General features: G+C 46.2%; 1 protein-coding gene across 6 annotated transcripts in view; it reads left to right on the forward strand.

Annotated features, from left to right (window-relative positions):
* The window catches only part of ANK2 (ankyrin 2), a 334684-nt gene that overhangs the window by 122889 nt on the left and 192777 nt on the right, over nt 1-19018 (forward strand). The gene's annotated exons all lie outside the window — the stretch shown is intronic.

Below are 19018 nucleotides of genomic sequence, written 5' to 3' on the forward strand. Positions count from 1 at the left end.
TCTGAGTTCATAGGCTTTTATGTGGCACGTGCGCGGGCAGTTACTTAGCTAGGCTATCTCAGAAAATCGTAAAAACTGCCAAAATTCTGAAGACTGAGTGTTTGCTGGCGCGCGCTGCTGGACGAAGGGCCTCTTTGTGTTCTTTATTTTCTATCAGCTGTTTTTGTTTCCTTCACCTGCGGATCGGTGAGCCGTATGATATCATAGCACAGCTGACCAAATTGGAACGGAATCGGGATTCTCTGCCTCTTGCTCTGGATTACCACGGAGTTCTGTCAGTGCAGCGTCGCCTGTTCACGGTGTTACAGTACTGGTGTTCCCTGAATGCTGAATTTTATCCAACTTTTTTTATAGAGAGACATGCTTTTTTTTTTTCCCCCCTCATATATATATACACATATGCCTGTGTGTGTAGAGAGAGACACAGAAACAGGCTTCTAGGGGTAAAGAAACAAAATAATTTACATACTACGGCCTGCAGGTACGTTTTAAATCAGTATATATCATACAGGAAGTTTACCAGCGCTTCCACGGCGTCTGTTGGGGGGGGAAAAGAAAAACTTTACTCAGTATCAATGAAATAATTTGGTTTATGATATTATAAATAGTGCGGTTACAAGGAAGCTCAGACTGTTTATGGGAAAGGAGGCAAAGCAAAGGGAGAGGGGGAAATGTAGGCAGTTTATTGTCCTGCCTCTCTGTTACAGTAAGTACCCTGATGTTCTGGATGGCGTTGGACAGAGGGGAAAACCCACTTTTTCCCCCCCCCTCCTCGGTGGGGAAAAAGAGGGTGGTGGGAAGTGGAGGTTTGTGTTTTAAAAAAAAAAAAAAAAAAAAAAAAAAAAAAAAATCTAGTTTTTATCTGTGTGCTTTAACATAATAACACATCTGCTGTCAGATAACTGTTTCTTACTCTTGTGGACATGTTTATCTACTGAAGTTATCGGAGTGCTTGGCAAAGCCGCAGAGGACGTAGCGTTCTACGCATTTTTCTCAGAATTTCAATATGTTTTGCCTGAAGGAAAATAGCACATTGGCAGATGAGCCAGAAATAACCCTGCAAGTGCCTGTTCCCTCGCCAGCTTCTGGGCCGCCCTCCCTCCGCGCTGTGGTCGGGCTTTGGGCCGCGCCAGCCTTTGCTGCGGGAGAGGCAGATGCGCAGGACTTGGAGGAGTGTTGAGTGTTGATGTAGCAAAGGGTTTGTTGCCTGGGTCCCCTCAGAAATTCGGTTTGGAAACCCTGCAAACCTCATTCCCCGCGTCCGATGTCAATCCAGCAGCGGGCGCGAGGATGCGTTTTACCCAAATTCTGGGTTTCCGTGTGCAGAATTACAGGCTCTGTTGCTATGGTGACCATGGCTGGTTGCAATAATGATCCGCGCTAACTGGTATTAATGATGCTGTGTAATGAGGGGCAGGGAATGGACACGGCAGCCGGAACTGAGACCCGTCACCGATCTCTGCTGAACCCATCTGCTGGTATCGACCGCGGCAAGTGAAGCGTGGCCTTGGCTCACGTGCTCCTGCCTGTTGTCACCAGGTTTGCACACTGCGGCAGATGTGGCAGCCACTCAGCAGGTCCCCGGGTGCCCTCGCTGGAAATCTTGTGTCTGTGTGGTTTAACTCCAGCTGGCAGCGAGGACCGCGCAGCCGCTCGCTCACCCCCTGCCCCCGAGAAGGGCGGGGAGAAGAGCGAGAAAAGAAGGGGAGAGGGGAAAAAAAAACAAAACCAAAGATCACCTCGTGGCTTGAGATAAAGACCATTTAAAAGAACAATATCAGAAAATGAAAATAATAATAATGATACAAGTCACTCTCAGTGCCCGGGGAATTGGTACTGTCCCAAGCAGTTGACCGCGCGTTCCTGCCCCCCAGAGCCAACCCCCGTTTATATACTGAGCGTGACAATCTATGGTATGGAATATTCCATTGGCCATTCCGTTATTCTGTCCATGCTTCTTCCCAGCTTCTATGGGAAGCTGAAAAGAGTCCTTGAAAAGTGTCAACGCCGCTTAGCAAAGACTAAAACAATACGTGTTGCTGACGTTGCTTTCATAACAAATCTGAAACACAACCACCGTGAGAAAGAAAGTTGACTCTGTCCCAGTTGAAACCGGGACAACAGTGCACTGTCGTGTGCTGCTACTGGGAAGAGGGAAGGTGTGTGAATTGAGGAAGGAGGAGCCTTGAGCAGGCTCGCTGCCGAGCTTGCTCATCTTCTACAAAACACCCAAAGACGTTTTCCTCTCTGTAGGTTGACCGCACTATCTGACTATGGGAGGTTAAAGCCCTGTGCAAGTCTTGGAAGAATGTAAGTGCTCTCCGTATAGAATATTTTTTCACTTTCCGGAAGTTTTTCTTCAACTGTCTCATCAAAGGAGCATTCAGTATTTTATCAGTGCTTGTGCCTCGGTGTACGTGTACCAACGGTGACATTGCTAATGCCAGCCGGTCTTACGGCACCCTTGACGCTTCACGTTCCAGGTGTGACAGCATTGCTGAGCATTCAGACATTCTCAAGAGCAAGACTGAGGACAACTATGCATAAAGATTAACAAGTGCCAGAAATAAGGTGTGTGTGAGTTCTCAGATGCCGATTTCTGGTGATGGAGTTGCACGCAATTTTTCCGTAATCTAACTTTTTCAGGGCACAGGCCAGACCCGAGTTACACGTGAATTGGAGTTGAATAATCAGGGAAAGGGTGGTGTTCTCGCTTGGATTGTGTTGGAAACGGGCTGTTTGTGCGAAGAGGTGGGATGGTGGGGAAGAGGGGATTGCCGGCCATTTAGGAAATGGAGCGCAGCCCTGGAGAGGTGGGTTCTGACTTTCTTCTTCGCGGAGGTCCCACGTGGTGCCGCTCGCATCAGGGAACGCCGGGTTTTCAAGGACTCGGAGCAATTGTGTGTTCCCTCTTTTTCTTTGACGGCTTGGCTTGCGATTCATGGTCTACCCATAGAAATACTGAGCACCCATTATAGCAAACAAAGCCGATAGAAACGTCAATTTTGAATTACAAATGCTACATGTAATGTATATATCCTGAAAAATAAGTGTCAGAACACTTCTGGTTGATGCAGCCGAAATTAGAGGGTACCTTTGGCCTTGTAAACTGAAGATTAAGCGCCTTTCACTTCACAAAGCTGTTACTGAAAATAACTGCATTAGTACTTATTGCAGATATAAATATAACAGAGAACTACAGAAAGGCCTATGAGGAAATTAATAATTTCATCTTCAGAAATCAGGTTTATCGTGCAGAATCAAAGTCTTCCTGCCACCCACTGAGCATCAAGGGGAAAATAAGTGCTCAAAGTTCTGTTTCTGAAGTGGGTGCTGCCTGGCCTGCTCGCTGAAGGAGGCAGAGGTCTCATGAATATATAGTGTGTGATCCTTAATTACAGGCTATCTCACAGTGTGTGCACATAAGGGGCTCGAATAAAGATTATGGCTGTAATTATGATTTTTTTTTAGGCTTTAAGTGCTTGTCTTTGCAACCTAAACGATCTTAGGCTACACGTCGTTTCACGCACGTTGGGCTAGAGGACAGATGCTAAAAGCATTGCAGCATGTTCTCTACAAAATTCGGTAGCCTGGCTTTCGGACTTGGCTTTCGGACTTCGCTTTCTGTTATGGCCTCAGTTAGGCCAGATAGGCAGAATGCACAGCAGTAGAAATTATTACCAACAAGCTTTTCTAGCAACGCCCTTCACAATAAAAAGGCGGGTGTGGAATTTGGGTCTGCCATTCATCAGGATTTTTGTCGTGCAGTTGACTCTCTGCGCTCGCCGAAAGGCTCCGAAGAAAGAAGAGCAAAGAGCAAACTCTGGGAGTCCTGTCGAGGGGCCTCGTCGCTCTCGTTTTTCGCAGTGAACACCCGGTGTCCAGCTGCCAGAGCTCTGGGGTTGTTTTGAGCCTGTAACGATGCAGAGATCGCCCAGGAAAAATGGCTGTAGACCTGCCTCTTTATACTCCTTAAAATTAATAGGGTTTTGTATCATCCAATACTGTTTTCTTCCACAGCCCCCACTCTTCTCCTAGGCTGCCATCCGCGTCGTCCCCCCTGCGTCTCGCCTTTGTCGCGTTTCTCTTGTGGTGCTTGGTTGAGGACAAATTATGCCGTTTAAGATGTCGTAGGAGGTGAGACCATACGTAGAGTCCTGCCAGACCGTATTGTTGTTTCTGTTGCAGAGAAGTTCCTGCTTTTCCCAGCTTAGGAACAGTTAAAACAGCAACAATAAATGAATTGGGGGGGGGGGGAGAAACTAAAGGGCTAAATAGCAGTAATCACCTTTCTTGTTTCCTGTACAAAACGACGTCTGAAGTGACTATTCCCCCACGCGTGTGCGGTGAGGTGCGTGATTAATTCAGAAATTATCTACCTTGACCTTAGCAAGGCTTTTGACACTGTCTCCCATAACATCCTCATTAGGAAGCTGAGGAAGTATGGGCTAGACGAGGTGACAGTGAGGTGGATCGAGAGCTGGCTGAGTGACAGAACTCAGAGGGTTGTGATCAGCGGCACAGAGTCCAGTTGGAGGCCTGTAACGAGTGGTGTCCCTCAGGGGTCAATACTTGGACCAATTTTGTTCAATATATTCATTAATGACCTAGATGAGGGGACAGAGTGTATCCTCAGCAAGTTTGCTGATGATACCAAGCTGGGAGGGGTGGCCGACACTCCAGAGGGCCGTGCTGCCATCCAGCGTGCCCTGGACAGGCTGGAGAGCTGGGCAGAGAAGAACCTAATGAGGTTCAACAAAAGCAAGTGTAGGGTCCTGCACCTGGGAAGGAAGAATGCCAAACACCAGTATAGGTTAGGGGCGGACATGCTGGGAAGCAGCTCTGAGGAGAAGGACCTGGGGGTCCTGGTAGACAGCAAATTATCCATGAGCCAGCAGTGTGCCCTTGTCGCCAAGAAGGCCAATGGCATCCTGGGCTGCATAGGGAAGACTGTGGCCAGTAGGTCGAGGGAGGTCATTCTCCCCCTCTACTCTGCACTGGTGAGGCCACAACTGGAGTACTGTGTCCAGTTTTGGGCTCCCCAGTTCAAGAGGGACAGGGAACTACTGGAGCGAGTCCAGCGTAGGGCAACCAAGATGATTATGGGACTGGAGCACCTCCCTTACGAGGAAAGGCTGAAAGAGCTGGGACTCTTTAGCCTGGAGCAGAGAAGGTTGAGGGGGGACCTGATTAATGTTTACAAGTATCTAAAGGGTGGGTTTAAGGAGGACGGAGCCAGACTCTTTTCAATGGTTCCCAGCGACAGGACAAGGGGCAATGGGCACAAGCTAGAACATAGGAAGTTCCGTTCAAATACACGGAAAAACTTCTTTACAGTGAGGGTGACAGAGCACTGGAACAGGCTGCCCAGGGAGGGTGTGGAGTCCCCTTCTCTGGAGATTTTCAAGACCCGCCTGGATGCAGCCCTGAGGGATGTGCTTTAGGCAATCCTGCTCTAGCAGGGGAGTTGGACTAGATGATCTCTAGAGGTCCCTTCCAACTCTGAAGATTCCGTGATTCCGTGAAATAGCCGCCTTGCACGTGACTACACAGCAGCGGCGAATCTACAAAGTACAAGGCAGCAGGGACCTCTTCAAAGGTTACCGCGGTTTCTTCTCTGTCCTCGCCAGGCTCTGTTTTCTCTCTGACTCGGGGAGGTGATGAGGTTGTGGAAAACACCGTGCCCTGAGGCACCGGTGTTGATGGCTAGAAAGAATATATTTTGCATTTGAAAGTGGAATTTTTCTCCTGCCTGCGTGTTAAAAGACAGCGTGAAATCCCAGTTTCTGCTGATGATAGGCCAGAGACCCCGCGCTGTTCTCTCTCATGTGGAAACTCCTGAGTTTAATGCTCCTCTAAATGCTACGCGCGGGGTTACGCCGTAGGTTGTACGATGTAACCTCCTCGACGCACCAGCGTTAAACTACACGCGGTAGCAAGTTTGGAGAAATGAGAAAGGTCCCGTGGTGCAAAAAAGCAGGAGGCACTCGGTTCTTCCGCGGGTGGGACGGAGGGCGGTGAGAACCGAGTGGTTAATCTTAAATGCGGCGTAAAACCGTATGTGTCAAGCTCATGTGGCCTATTTGCGTTCGCGAGCATCTGTTACACTAAAATTAATGCCGGGTTAATTTAAGGGGTGGCCGTGAGGAGCCGCCCGCTGAGTTGTGTGCGCTGCTCATTGTGCTTGCGGCAGTGTAAAATACCTTGGGTGTCGTCACCAAGTCCTCGCCGTAGGTGTTTTGTTTTTTTTTTTGGCAGGCTGTCTGCCAGGAGGAACTGGGAACGGTTTGCTGTTTAGTTTTCCTCTTTCTTGCTTGCTTCAAGGTGGGAGCAGGAGAGCGGAGATGCTGGGGACACCCGTCTGCCGGGGTTATGGCTGGAAAGTGACAGGGACACAGCAGTTTGTGGCAGTTGCTGCAGGCAAACAGAATTGCCATTTGGCTGCCCTGGACCAGACAACCTGGAGGAGAACCTTCCCCGAGAGGAGTTTAAAATTAGTGGAAAAATAGTTTACTTTTTATTTCAAGCAGTAAAAAGCAATTGCCGGACTGACGACTTCGTGTTCTTCTAAACTGGATTAAGCTGTTAAACTCTTATTAACTGCCCGGTAATGCAGTTCAAGCCAGACTGAGATGTTGGCATCCGGAGACCGGGTCACCTGCCTGTTTTTCTTCCGACCATCCCAGCCCGGAGGTTGGAGGCTGGCGAGGAGTGGCGCTGGGGACGCCCGGGGCAGGAGTGCCACCGTGTGGCGCTCAGCTGGAGCTGGCCGCACAGCCTGGAAAATAATTAGATTTATTGCCAAGTAAAATAGATTCAAGGAGTGGGAAACGAAAAAAAAACCACAACCCAACAATCAAGCGTTAAAGCAAAGCTTTTTTCCGCCCCCCGCCCCTTCCCAACCTCAACTTCTTCCCTCCTGATTCCTCCGCTCTCCTGGAGCAGCACAGGGCGACGGTGCCGTGTCACTGTCCGTACGTAGAGGTTCCTCTCTGCCAATCCTTCCCGCTCTTATTTAAAAATACACGTAACTTACTCTTCTATCTGGTAAGACTGTAAGGCTATTTCAAAATCTAGGCTTCCTTACCCGAAGGCGTGGATTCATGTGTAAAACGCAGCGGTTAGTAGAGCGCTGCTACCTATAACGCTGTTCTCCGCTGGGTTGCAGTATCCCTCTGCTTCTCTTCTTCAGTTTTAGTAATAACTCTACAAAATTGTGTACGTGCAAGGGTGGCGCAAATGATAAAGCTTTCATTTTTTCAAACGCAGCTTGGGGGGGGTAAACTTCTAGGGGGAGGACCAGGGGACGCCCGGGATATGCTTCGGCAATTGGAGTTACCGTAAACCCTCCGCGTAGCCAGGAAAACCATTCCTCCTCACAAACCTCTTCCCTTCAGGGTGTGCAAGTTGTGTTTTAGATGTGGAAAGGCAGGGGTGAAGCTTGCTTTTCCGGGACCTAAGACCACTTGGTAAACTATTGTTTTGCTCAGTAGAGACAAGTGTGGATCTGAGACGAGAATTCTGCTTCGTTAGTGAAGTTCAGGCACCCCTTGTACCTGCTTGAGATTGAGATGCTTTCTTCTTCTGCCCGCGTGGTCCTTTTGTCTCGATTCGAATGGAACGCATTGAAGGGGGGCTTGAATATCGTGAGCTAGGCAGAAGAACGCACGATGGCTCTGAACTGCCTGAGAACAGAATTGCCCTTGTTTAAGTTCACAGTAGTGCTTTTCTCCGTACCCAGACTTTTTTAACCTGCCTGAATTCGCGTATTTAGAATCTTCCCGATCTTGTAGGATCTGAACCTACTGCTGTTAGAGAAACATAACATAGTGCTACAGCATAGGCTTTACTGGTGATTTGAATATCGTTCACTGTTAGCCAAACACAAGTCTCAGTCTCAGCTGATTAATTAATGATTTATTTTATTAAGGAAGCGCTTTGCTAGCCATCTTTGTGTCCTCAAAGAAAAGAGATGACAACTAAAGGAGTGGAAGGGACTGGTAAATCCTCTGTGCTGGCTGGTTGCAGTTATGGAGAGGTGAATCCTAGAGCTTTTACTGGTCTATTTAGAATTTTTGAAAAGTTTGCAAAGAAAAGATGGCGTCTTGGGATACCTCTGCGTAGTACCATGGTGGACGGTGCACTGACCTTCAAGCCAGCACCAATAGAGACCAGATAAGCGTGTCAGGACAAGGCTACAGATTAACCCAGCTATGAAAGATGGGGCAGAAGGTGCTGATGTGCCTTTCCTGCTGCTCCGCCTGAGCAGCGTGGTCTCCCATGCGGACCTGTTGGCTGACTCAGGACTTGCTCCATTGCGCGGTGTTGAGTGCCCGTTGAAAGGCTGGTGGGTTAAGGCTTTGCTTGGAGATTTTTGTTTCGGAGAGGTTTCTGAAGTCCCAAAGGAATACGCTGGTGCCTGACTAGTCTGTTTTTGGAACTGTTCTACTTTACATAAATAATAGTGTTCTAATTGGGCCGTTCATTCGTTGAGGTGATAGGACGCCTGGGATTTTGAATCTGGGTTTCTCCCATCCCCAGTGATGTGCCAAATGTTAGCCAGTGTTTGTCTTCATTATGTCTTGGCTGGAAAGTCCAGCTTCTGCCTTTACAAGCCAGTTTAACTCCTGCTTTGAAACTCATCTTCTGTAATTGTTAGCATCTTCAGAAGAACCCGCGTGTCTTGAACGCCGTTCTTGGTCTGGCAGCTCTGGGAGCAGGAAGGAGGGTAGTTTCTGTTGAGCACTCTCCTCGCAGCCGCTCCAGGAGCGCTAATGTGGCAGAGTGGAATTAAATCCTGTATGTTGCAGAGATACAAACTTGTTTTGCTCTTTGCAAGAGTTTAGGGATGATAAATTGCCTGTAAGGGAAAGCCTGGGATGAAGTATGCGTTTGGTGCAGACCAAGACGCTTAGAGTTCGTTTTGCCCTCCTTTTTCAGGTGAAGTCTCTATCTGCCGCCTTTATTCCTTTTCAACGTAAAGCATAACCTTAACCCATGTGAACAAATCACCTGTCCTTTTGCCGCATCTATTCAAGTCGATATGGACAGTTCAAATTTGAACTGGTCTGGCAGCCGAGGGTCAGTTTTGCTTGGATTTTTGCAGAAATATTTCTAGTCCATTCCAGCCGCGGTTCACTATCAACTTCGTGATCTGGCAGATGTCGGATTTTCAAAGAAGATTCTGTGTATGCTCTTGGGAGCGTCTCATTCTACACACTGCAGTCTTCCAGGGCTCCCAGCAAGAGCATCCCCTTTTTGACTTTCAGAGTATGGTCGAGGAAATGGATAAATTACCGTACTCTTCATGCATCGTTTGTAATGCTACTGTCTTGATGAAAAGTAAAATTGCTAAAAGCATGTAGTGATAGTCAGGGGGGGATCATTTGATGAACTCAGCTGAGTTACAGTAAGGCTTCCAATTACATCAGGTGTGTCAAATGACAGTATAGTTTTGCAAGGATATGTTTTTTGGTAATGATCCCCACAATGCATTTTCAAATCTCCGTAATAGCAAGAGCTTGTTTGGGAAAGTGGTTCAGACAGCTCCCTTTTTGTAAAGTCTTTATTCCCAAGGCGCCCAAGAAGTCGCAAAGCGTTTTTCGGAAATTATTCCTTTTAGAAAGACCCTGCTTTTAAATGATTAATGTCGACGGAGTGCTGCCTTTATTCTAGCTATGAACTTGGACCTATTCTTGTTAGTTGTTTGAGAAGACAAGCTCTTCGTCCTCATCTTCCACAGGAATTAGTAGAAATCGAAGGCGCTTCAGGAGCAAATTCGTGGTAACGTATGCCTTTCCGTGTGTCAGACACATCTCTCGGTTCTGGGGAATGCTTTGTTTCACATAACTGAAGGTTTACTGTTATGGAGAAGCCCTTTCACCTGGTGGTACAGATTTTCACAGTAAACCAGAAAAGCTTTGCATCAAATATACCTTCCTTTGTTTGGCTTGAGACACGTAGCTGCCTCTGCAAATTAGCTTCCTATCTAGAATGTTTTTGTCTTAGTACAAATTCAGAATCGCACCAACCACTTCAGTTCAAAGTGAACACATTTCTGGCCTCGCACACTTACGCGGATCAGGGGTACGACTGCCCAGATCATTTTGATCTGTGAGGGCCGCGTTTGTGCTTCTTCGCTGTGGAAGTCATCTGAAAGTGCTTTTGACGGGAAGCCAAGCTGCTTCTTGACAGACCATTCAAACCGATTCCAGTAAACTTCCTAGATCTTCTCAGGCGCCTTCTGTAGTGATTCCCCAGTAGTCGGTGTCTTTGGGCCACTAAGGATTTCATGATGTATCTGACACAGAGAGCGTCTTATCCTGAACTACCCTATCCTAACTGGTAGTAGAACAGTGGAATGGAGGCAGAATCTGTGCAGTAGGACTTTTCTCTCACGGAGTTAGTCCTCTACCGCCCCTTTGTAAATCAGTGTCAGTGCATTTCATCTTGCTTTCAGCAGGATGTTACCGCGGGGGAATTTAGAAGTTCGTTAATTAAAACCCTATTCAGCCTTCCTTGGCAAATTGTTTCAGAGCTGTTCAGAAGGTTACATGGGAAATACGACTATGGATGAAGATTACTGTTGGTGTCCTGAATAGACTAAATACTTACAGGAACCCGGATGCTTAGTGCAGCATTTGCACGTGGAGCAATGGTGTATTTTAGCCATCCTAAACCTTTGTGCTTGGGCTGCTGGAATGGTGAAATAACTGTATTGAAATGTGAATCTGTCGCTGCCTTAGCATTACTTGACCAGGAGAGGGGGATCGTTTGCCGTTCGTTTCCTCAGGCACTCGTGGTGGGAAATACAACACTGGATGTTTTGCGCTTATCTTGACTCCATGTTTTCAACAGAAATAAGCGGATGCCACGGTAATCAGATCTGGCTTTCTTGAATTTTGAAACTTTATGTTCTAGCTGTTCTAGACCTAGGACTTCAGTCCAAACTTGTAAATAGTTTTCAAGATCTAGTGTTCACGGCTGATGAAAATATTTAATTAGAAATGCAAAGGTTCCTTGTGGTCTCTTTGCTGCCTTTGCAGCATTGGAACAGAGGAATGTCACAGGAGGTGAGCAGAAGCTCGGAGCAGCGCCGTGTGCCGTCCACACCACCGATTGCTGGTGCCCGCGTCGGATCCGAGATTGAACAGTTGGGCAGCATTTCCAAACACACACAAATAGGCACGTGCGAAGGGGACCGGGCCGTGTCCCCAGGGGTTCCCGACTCTTTGGTTTTGGCATTCCTGATGCTTTCCTACACGCCTCGTTCTTCCTGGCCCCCCGGGGGTGGGGAAGCTGTGGGCACCCCTGGCCCTGCGGCGGGCGGCCTGGGCGGTGGCCGGGCGCTCTCCACGGTGCTGACGGGGCGCTCTCCACGGTGCTGACGGGGCGCTCTCCACGGTGCTCCCTGGCTGCTGCCTCTGCCACGTTCTGTGCGGAGTCCCCCAAACCCACAAATAACCCTCTAGCGATCGCTGCCAAAGGTGCCCGAGAAGAGCTCTGGGGGAGCAGAAAGCTCTCACCCTTGGGATTCGCTCTGTAGTAAATCCCTCCCATGATTTTTTCTATCCTTGCCAAATAAACGTGCTAAAAGGCACAGTTTGTCTCTAGGCCAGTGGAATTCAGTTCACCGTTGGCAACGATGCTATTCTATATATTGGTTCGGTCAGACATTGGGAACTCTGAAGTTATTTGGGTGGGGGGAGAGACTCCAAAAATAAAGGAACCTCAGTCTTACTTCTGTGAGGAAAAACATCTAGCTTAGAACAAGGATTTGATGTGTTCATGTTTTTAATGTGGTTGTTAATTTGGGGAGTATGTGAAAATAGTCTTTGAGAGCTCTTTGGGAATCCTTAATACAGGATTTTATCCCGTGCTTTTATAAACAGGTATCAGGTCCTTTTTTGTTATAAGAAGTGAGAAAATGCACTTGAAAGAAATCTTAAATGATACACCTCTTTGCCATAAGTATTCGATGAAGGAATGCATTATCTAACTCTTCTTTATGTTTTTATTACATCAAACAAGTAAAAGAGAAAAGAACTAGTGTTATTGGCTTTAGAGCAGGTATACTAGACTGCTGTAGGTCATTATTTAAGGCACATGATTGCTGATCTGTTTTAGACATTGTGTAGTTAGAATCCTTCTTATGATTGGTTATGTGTAGGCCACTATTGCGGCCTAAACATTCAGAGTACAGGCCTGATTACAGGTGGGTAGGTGAAATCTAACCATATCGTTAGTTCTGATGGCATGCCAGTGTTACGGTTTAACCCAAGCCAGCAGCTAGAACCACACAGCCGCTTGCTTGCTCCCACCGGTTTGGATGGGAGAAAAAATAAGAAGCGTGAAAGCGAGGGGAAAAAAACCCTCATGGGTTGAGATAGATTTACTTATTAAACTAAGTAAAGCAAAAGCTGTGCATGTAAGCAAAGCAAAACAAGAAATTCATTCGCTGCTTCCCATCGTCAGGCAGGTGTTCTATCATAAAAGCAGGACTCCATCATGCATAACAGTTTCTTGGGAAGATAAACACCGTCATTCTGAATGTCCCTCCCGCTTGCTTCTTCCCCCAGCTTTATATACTGAGCATGACGCCACATGGTATGGAATAGCCCTTCGGTCACTTGGGGTCATCTGTCCCGGCTGTGTCCCCTCCCAACTTCTTGTGTTGTCTTGCCCTCGCCCCCAGTCCTCGCTGGCAGGGTAGTGCGAGGAGCAGAAAAGGCCTTGAGAGCTTAGCAACAACTAAAACCCACCCGTGCGCTGTCAAAAGTATTTCTCATCCCAAATCTAAAACATAGCGCTATACCAGCTGCTAATGAAGACAGTTAACTCTTATCTGAACTGAACCTAGACAGTCAGTGATAGAAATGCTGTTTTAGATAGCATACGTATAGTAGACAGAAATATAAAGATGCATCGCTTGGTCATACTCTTCTTCTTCCATACTTTGCAAACTGAAACAAACTGTGAGACGCAATTGTTTATTTCGTGAGTCGTCTTTAATTTTGGAAGGCTGATTTTTTGGGTCAGGCTGCTGCTCATACAAATATGTATATTTACATAGATGATAATATTTGTATAAGTAGCAATCACTCAAGTCTTTGTTTTGATAGCTGTGGGCATGTAAACTTTTAGTTCAAGGTAGGTAGGGCCCATTCAAGCGGAAATCCACGTGACCTGGCCCAACGCTAAAGTGCTGGCACACTTTAACATGTAACATAACAGCAAGGATGCTTAAGCAGAGCTGATTATGTGCAGCATCTAGGTTGCAACTGAAAGGATTTAAAGTGGATGAGATCTGGGTCGTGTTGGCTTACGGGCTTCCAACGCAGTGGCAACCAAGTCAGTTTTCCTGTTATATGCTCTGGTTGCCCGGGCATAATTATTTTTTGTGTCGTTATCGTTTGTAAAGTTATTTGTATTTACGTCACCCTGAAGCACTTAGCTGTGAGATAACAGAATTCTCTTTGCAGATCAACAAATGTTCCTGTTAAATTGGTTATACTATGGACAACGCCGTAGTCCAGCCACAGTATTGTAACAGGATAATTTCTGAATGTAATGAACTATTACCTTAGATAAATCAGTGGGGTTAGAATAAAGAGTCCTCCTTTGATCTTTTCAGACAGGCTCGATGGAAAGACTCCCCTGGTTTCTGGGAAAACAAGTAATAGGACTTTTTAATCACAAGCGGTAGGATGGATCCGTCAGGGACACAAGTGAAATATAGGCATATAACTTGCTTTCTGTGACTTTTTCTCACATAATTACCCTTGAGCTTGAAATATGCCCCGTCTGTAGGAGCTAACTGTAATTCAGCAGTATCGGGCTATAATGCAAATGCTCAGAAAAAAGGTGGAAAAAAGCCTTCTGAAAACGGGACAGATCATTATACAGGAAGGTGTTCAAGGGGAAAAAAAAAATTAAAACACTTTTATCATAAAAATCAAAAGCTCTAAAATCTTAGCCACTCCCTGAGGAGTGAGGAACTCCTGAGCCTGAGGAACGCGCTGCGTCGTTTGGGAGTCGGACGTGGCAGATCTGCAGCACCTTCGGGATGATCCCTTGGGTCCTTCCTGGCATTAATAGCAGCTTTTGTCCCCACAAGATCAAACCTGAGCATAATCAAAGACAAAAGAAGGCAGGGCAGGAAGGGCCAGGACAGGAAAGAAGATGAGAATGCACACTGCGGCGTTGAATTAAATGATTGTGGTCCTGATCCAAAGTCCATTTAAATCAATAAAATGTCTGCTGTTGCCCTTAGTGAGCTATTGGGTCAGGCACGATTTGACTTAGTTAAAACCGAACGTGACGTCAATATTTTCAATCGATACGAAAACTAAAATAAGTGGAGCGATATTTAGAATTAACGCAACTTAGTTGTCATCAGAAAACTGCAAAGTGGACATTCTTGCCAGAAATGTCTGTCTCTAGTTAAATTAGGATTCTGATGAAAAAAAAAAAAACAGCAAACGCTTCTTAAATTGCTAACTTTGCCACAGCTGGAATGTCTTTACCTCATATTTGGGATATTTATTTAAACCGGAGTCATCGGTCTCTGAAGGGCTTTTCTAAATCCTCCTCTTGGTGTTCAGAAGGTTGGTGGTGTGTGCAAAGCATTGCTTTGTCATGGTGCGGCTTGGACAGTAATAAAGGATGACTGCAAGGACTTTTATGATTTGAGAATGGCAGTTATTTTATCTTTGCCGCCTTTGCTGGTCTGTAAGCGCTTGCCTGTGGCAGTGGTACTTGGAACGCATAGTTAAGCTGCAGAAATCTGCCTTACAATGTCGTGGATGTTGGAAATTCAGAAAGGTTCAGAGAGAGACTGAGCAAGTTCGTGGAAAACAGCCTGTGAGGACGACTGCATAAATTGAAATGTCTAGCACCGATGTCGTCGGCCTGAAATGACCAGAAGCTGGGGAGAGTACTTGAAAGGATCATGCGTGTTTTGCTAGGTGCCTGATTTTTGGTCGCTCTTGGAGACGGAAGACTTTGGTCTCATCCCGCAGCTCTTACGTTCTTAGGAGCAAACGTGCAACCATACTGTCTCAGTTTCTTCATCTGTAATATAAGGAAAATGAATTTTATCAGAGCAGATGAAGATTTTCAGTAACTCTTTCAAGATGAAGGTAGCTAAGCAGTATATATTTTTTTTTTCCTGGTCTAGTTATTAATTACACTTGAAGTTTGTCAGTGTTGAACTGAACACCTTCGAGCCAGAAACCCGCTCTGTGAGGGTGGGTTACGGTATTGCGAATGCTACTGCGTCATCTGTAATCGGTTTTTAGCACTGACCGCTAAACCTGTCAGTGCTGGGAGTTACACCCAGGTGATAGAACAGACGAGAAGGGAGAGGCGTTCAGACTGGTCTGATTTACGGCTATTAACGTATGTGCCATAACTTGCCCTTTTTCATTTCTTCTTCTGTATCGCCTCTTCAATTAGTAAAATAAATGTAATTAAGGTATGGAAAAAAAAACCCCAGAACACAGTTCTATATATGAACTTTTCAGTACCAGTTCCGCGACACTGATTTCCAGCCTGGAGCTTTCTGGAACGCTTTGTCTTCATGTATTCGGTAACGTGAGAATGAGAGCGTGTAGAGCCTTTTTTTAACCTTAATGTTTTTTCCTTCAGAAAGACATAAAATGAAACCTGTGCAGTATGGATACGCGATTGCTAACGCACTCCTAGGGTTATTGTACCTTTAGAATTAGGATAATTGCTACGGCGTGTAAATAATAAATAGGAGTGCGGATTAAACAATGGGTGAGACAGGAGGCAATTTATAAATGTAGCCTGTACTTCCACAGTTAGCTTTGTGCTTTTATTTTCCACAAGAATTATTTTGGCCTTTTTTTTTTTTTTTTTTCCTTGGAATATGTAATTCTGTAGATAGTGGAATGGCTGAAGATGCTAATGCTCACAATCCATCCGCATCATTTTAAATAGTTGAATTAAGTGCCTTGTTGCGCTGCTCTGGCACCCCAAATATTTTTGTCCCTATCGAAAAACATTCCGTCATCCCCATCCTCGGTGTTCGGCAAAGAGTTTCCTGACTCGGAGGGACAAGGATTCCTCCCTCTGGCGTTTAACCTGGAATGACTACGGAGAGGGCGGGTTGACATCCGTGCTTGGGGGTGGAAGGGAGATAATTCTGCAAGTCAGTGCCTAAAAAGGCCGCTAATGGCTGTGGGTGCGCATCTCCAAGCCTGGTCTACCGTGTCCTGCCGTTCAGCAAGGAGGAGAAGGGTAAATCGCTGCATAACGTGTAAGGACAGAGGTGGTGGGTGGTTGTTGTGTGGTTGTAAAATAACATGCGGATGTACTTGTTAGGTGATACATACAAGTTAGGGAGTGCCTCTCTTTAGAGGGACCCGAATTCCCCTACGGAACTGCGATCTGCTTTGTCCAGAAAGGGTCTTTGACAACGCTAGACAAAAAGTTGAATTGCCCAGCTCTCATCCCTACCAAACCTATTGCCTGGGACAGGCCTTTCCCGTTTTTTAGCAGTTTGAAATCAATTTTGATTTCCAGCCTGCTTCCTGACGGTGCTAGCAGCTTAGAACTGGAAAGAGCAGGCTCCGTTCTGGCTTTGAGGCATGGAAGGCCTTTCCCACTCCCTCCCTGCCTCCCTTTTTCTGTAACTCTGGGAAATGATGAGGACGGATTTGAGTCACGCTTTTTTTTTGGCATTATCACAGAATTGCCTGGGTCGGAAGGGACCTTTCAGATCATTGTGTCCAACCATCAACCTAACTCTGACAAAAACCACCACTAAACCATATCTCTAAGCGCTACATCTACCTGTCTTTCGAATGCCTCCAGGGATGGTGAATACCTCCAGGGAATCCAGGCTAATTCTAAGCTTGGTTTTAACTTCGGGTTTGCACTGCCCGCGTGATTTATGTGGAGAGAACCTCCTCTTTAGGAGACGGACCCCTGTTAGTGGATACGCTTTGAGGAAGAGAATCTCTTGTTTACGTCCTCTCCTCTTGTAATCAATTCCTGTTGATTTTCATCCAGTAGGTTTCTACAGACAGGAAAACGCTGATTTGCTCGGCGAATCATGTCTCCCTACCTCAAAGCTGGCAGTTGAAGCCAAGCGCTGATGGTAGCTGTGGCTAGTAGAGCGCTGCAGCGCAGGAGCTTGTCGTCTCAGCTGGCGGGTCAGGTCAAAACAACAGAACCTGGAGGCCGTGAAATCAGGAGAGAGAGCCGGTCAGGAAGTTACCGATCTATGCCAATTTGTAAACCAGGCAGATAGGAGGTGTGACCCTAATTAAGCACGCGCGCCGCGCCTGTGGGTCTCCCGATGAGGTTGGTCCCTTGGAGCCCCTTCACAAATCACGCCGGGAGGCTGTAGAGGTTGAAGCCTTTGTAAGCTTTGTTATCCCGAATGGGAATTTGTTGAATCTCATGAGTTATTTATTTCTACGTTCAGAGCTAACGATGACAAACGCTTTTCAGAGAAGAAAAACACCCTTTTTCTGGTACTGTGTTCTTTTTATGTTATTGTGCATCTGCCCACTCTCCCACTCCCCTCCTACATACCGTTTGTGGCAGCAGCGCTGTATGTTCTGTGGTTTGGTGGTTTTTTTTTATGTAGCTGCTTCACAAATATGTTTTCTATGTTTAGGGGGAAATTGCTCAGTCTCCATTTTTACCGAACAGATCCGGAAAATTTAATCTTCAGACCGATGTCTGCGGAAGGTTTTCTTTTTGTTAAGATCTGCGTGCGCAGGGCAATGACAAGCCATTTTCTACTTTTGTTAGGAAAAATCTTTCTATCTTAAAACAGAACACTTCTTTCCTGCAGGGGCATTAACTGCGTCAAGTATTAAGTGATAGATACTTTATGTTCTTCTCCCCGGATTGGATGTGTTCTTTCTAAAATAATCTATTGAAAGTTACTTTTTTTTCTAGCCACACGACGGTGAAATATTTATGTGTTTCCTTGAGGTTAGGGGAAAGATGTTTATGGGACATAATGGTGAACTCAAACCCATCTGAAGCTCTTCTTTGACAGTGATCTTCTAAAGAATATTTGCTATTTGATTTTCGTCTGTCTTGGCACCAGTTGTTCAATTCAAGCGTCTGGGTTTTTTTTCCTCTTGTGTAGCATGGGTTACAAAGTACATCAAATCCTTTATTAACGTCTAAGTGAGTTTTCTGAAAGAATAATTATTTGAGACGGGGCTGATGAGCTTGCACATATCAATCGTCAAAAGATGACAAATTGTTTAATAATCATGACTCCTTATAAACCCTCCTGTGTATCAAACCCTCCTGTATGTACTACATAGTTTTAAGCATTTAGTGGCTCAAGGAAACCTTGAACCGTGATTCAGGGAAACCCTAAGACCAGGGTTTTTAAGTGCGGGGGCCCTGTATTTTGCTCTCATTTTCGTATTTCCCGCTTAAGATCCCGCGAAAAGGTTGGGAGGATGAATGCCTTCCCACCGTACGAGGAAGGCAGAATTCTAAATTACCAGCTGCTCATTCCTGGTTTACGAGCGGTGCCACCTGGGAGGCTCATCCAACATTACTCATAGAATCTTCATGGTTGGAAAGGACCTTTGAGATCACGGAGTCCGACCATACATTGAGAAGGCAAGGCGCGCTGCAGGCCTGTTAAAGAATCGGATTTCCTCCTTGATTTTATCTCTTTGGCTGCCTCCGCCTGTCTCGCGTTGCTGGTGGCTGGTTGCTGCAGTTTGTGTTTTAGCCCTTGGTTGCGTGTTAGCCCGGTTTCCCGCAGACGGGAACAACGGGGAGAAAATCAGCCTGCGCGTACGGAGGCGCCGGAAAAAAGGTTGGCTGGCACTTTGTACCCTGCTTCTTCTGGTGGCTTCTTCCACTAGGGAAATAAATTTTGGATGGAATGCACAGATGGCTGGCTCAAATGCGAAATAGATGCCTGCTTTAACGATGCCTTTATGGTGCTTCGTAGTTTCCACATAGCAAGTATTTTGTGAAAATTAGGTCTTGGAAATTTTGTGAAATT

Source organism: Larus michahellis, chromosome 5 (assembly GCF_964199755.1).
Source record: "Larus michahellis chromosome 5, bLarMic1.1, whole genome shotgun sequence".
In the NCBI taxonomy this organism is placed as follows: domain Eukaryota; kingdom Metazoa; phylum Chordata; class Aves; order Charadriiformes; family Laridae; genus Larus; species Larus michahellis.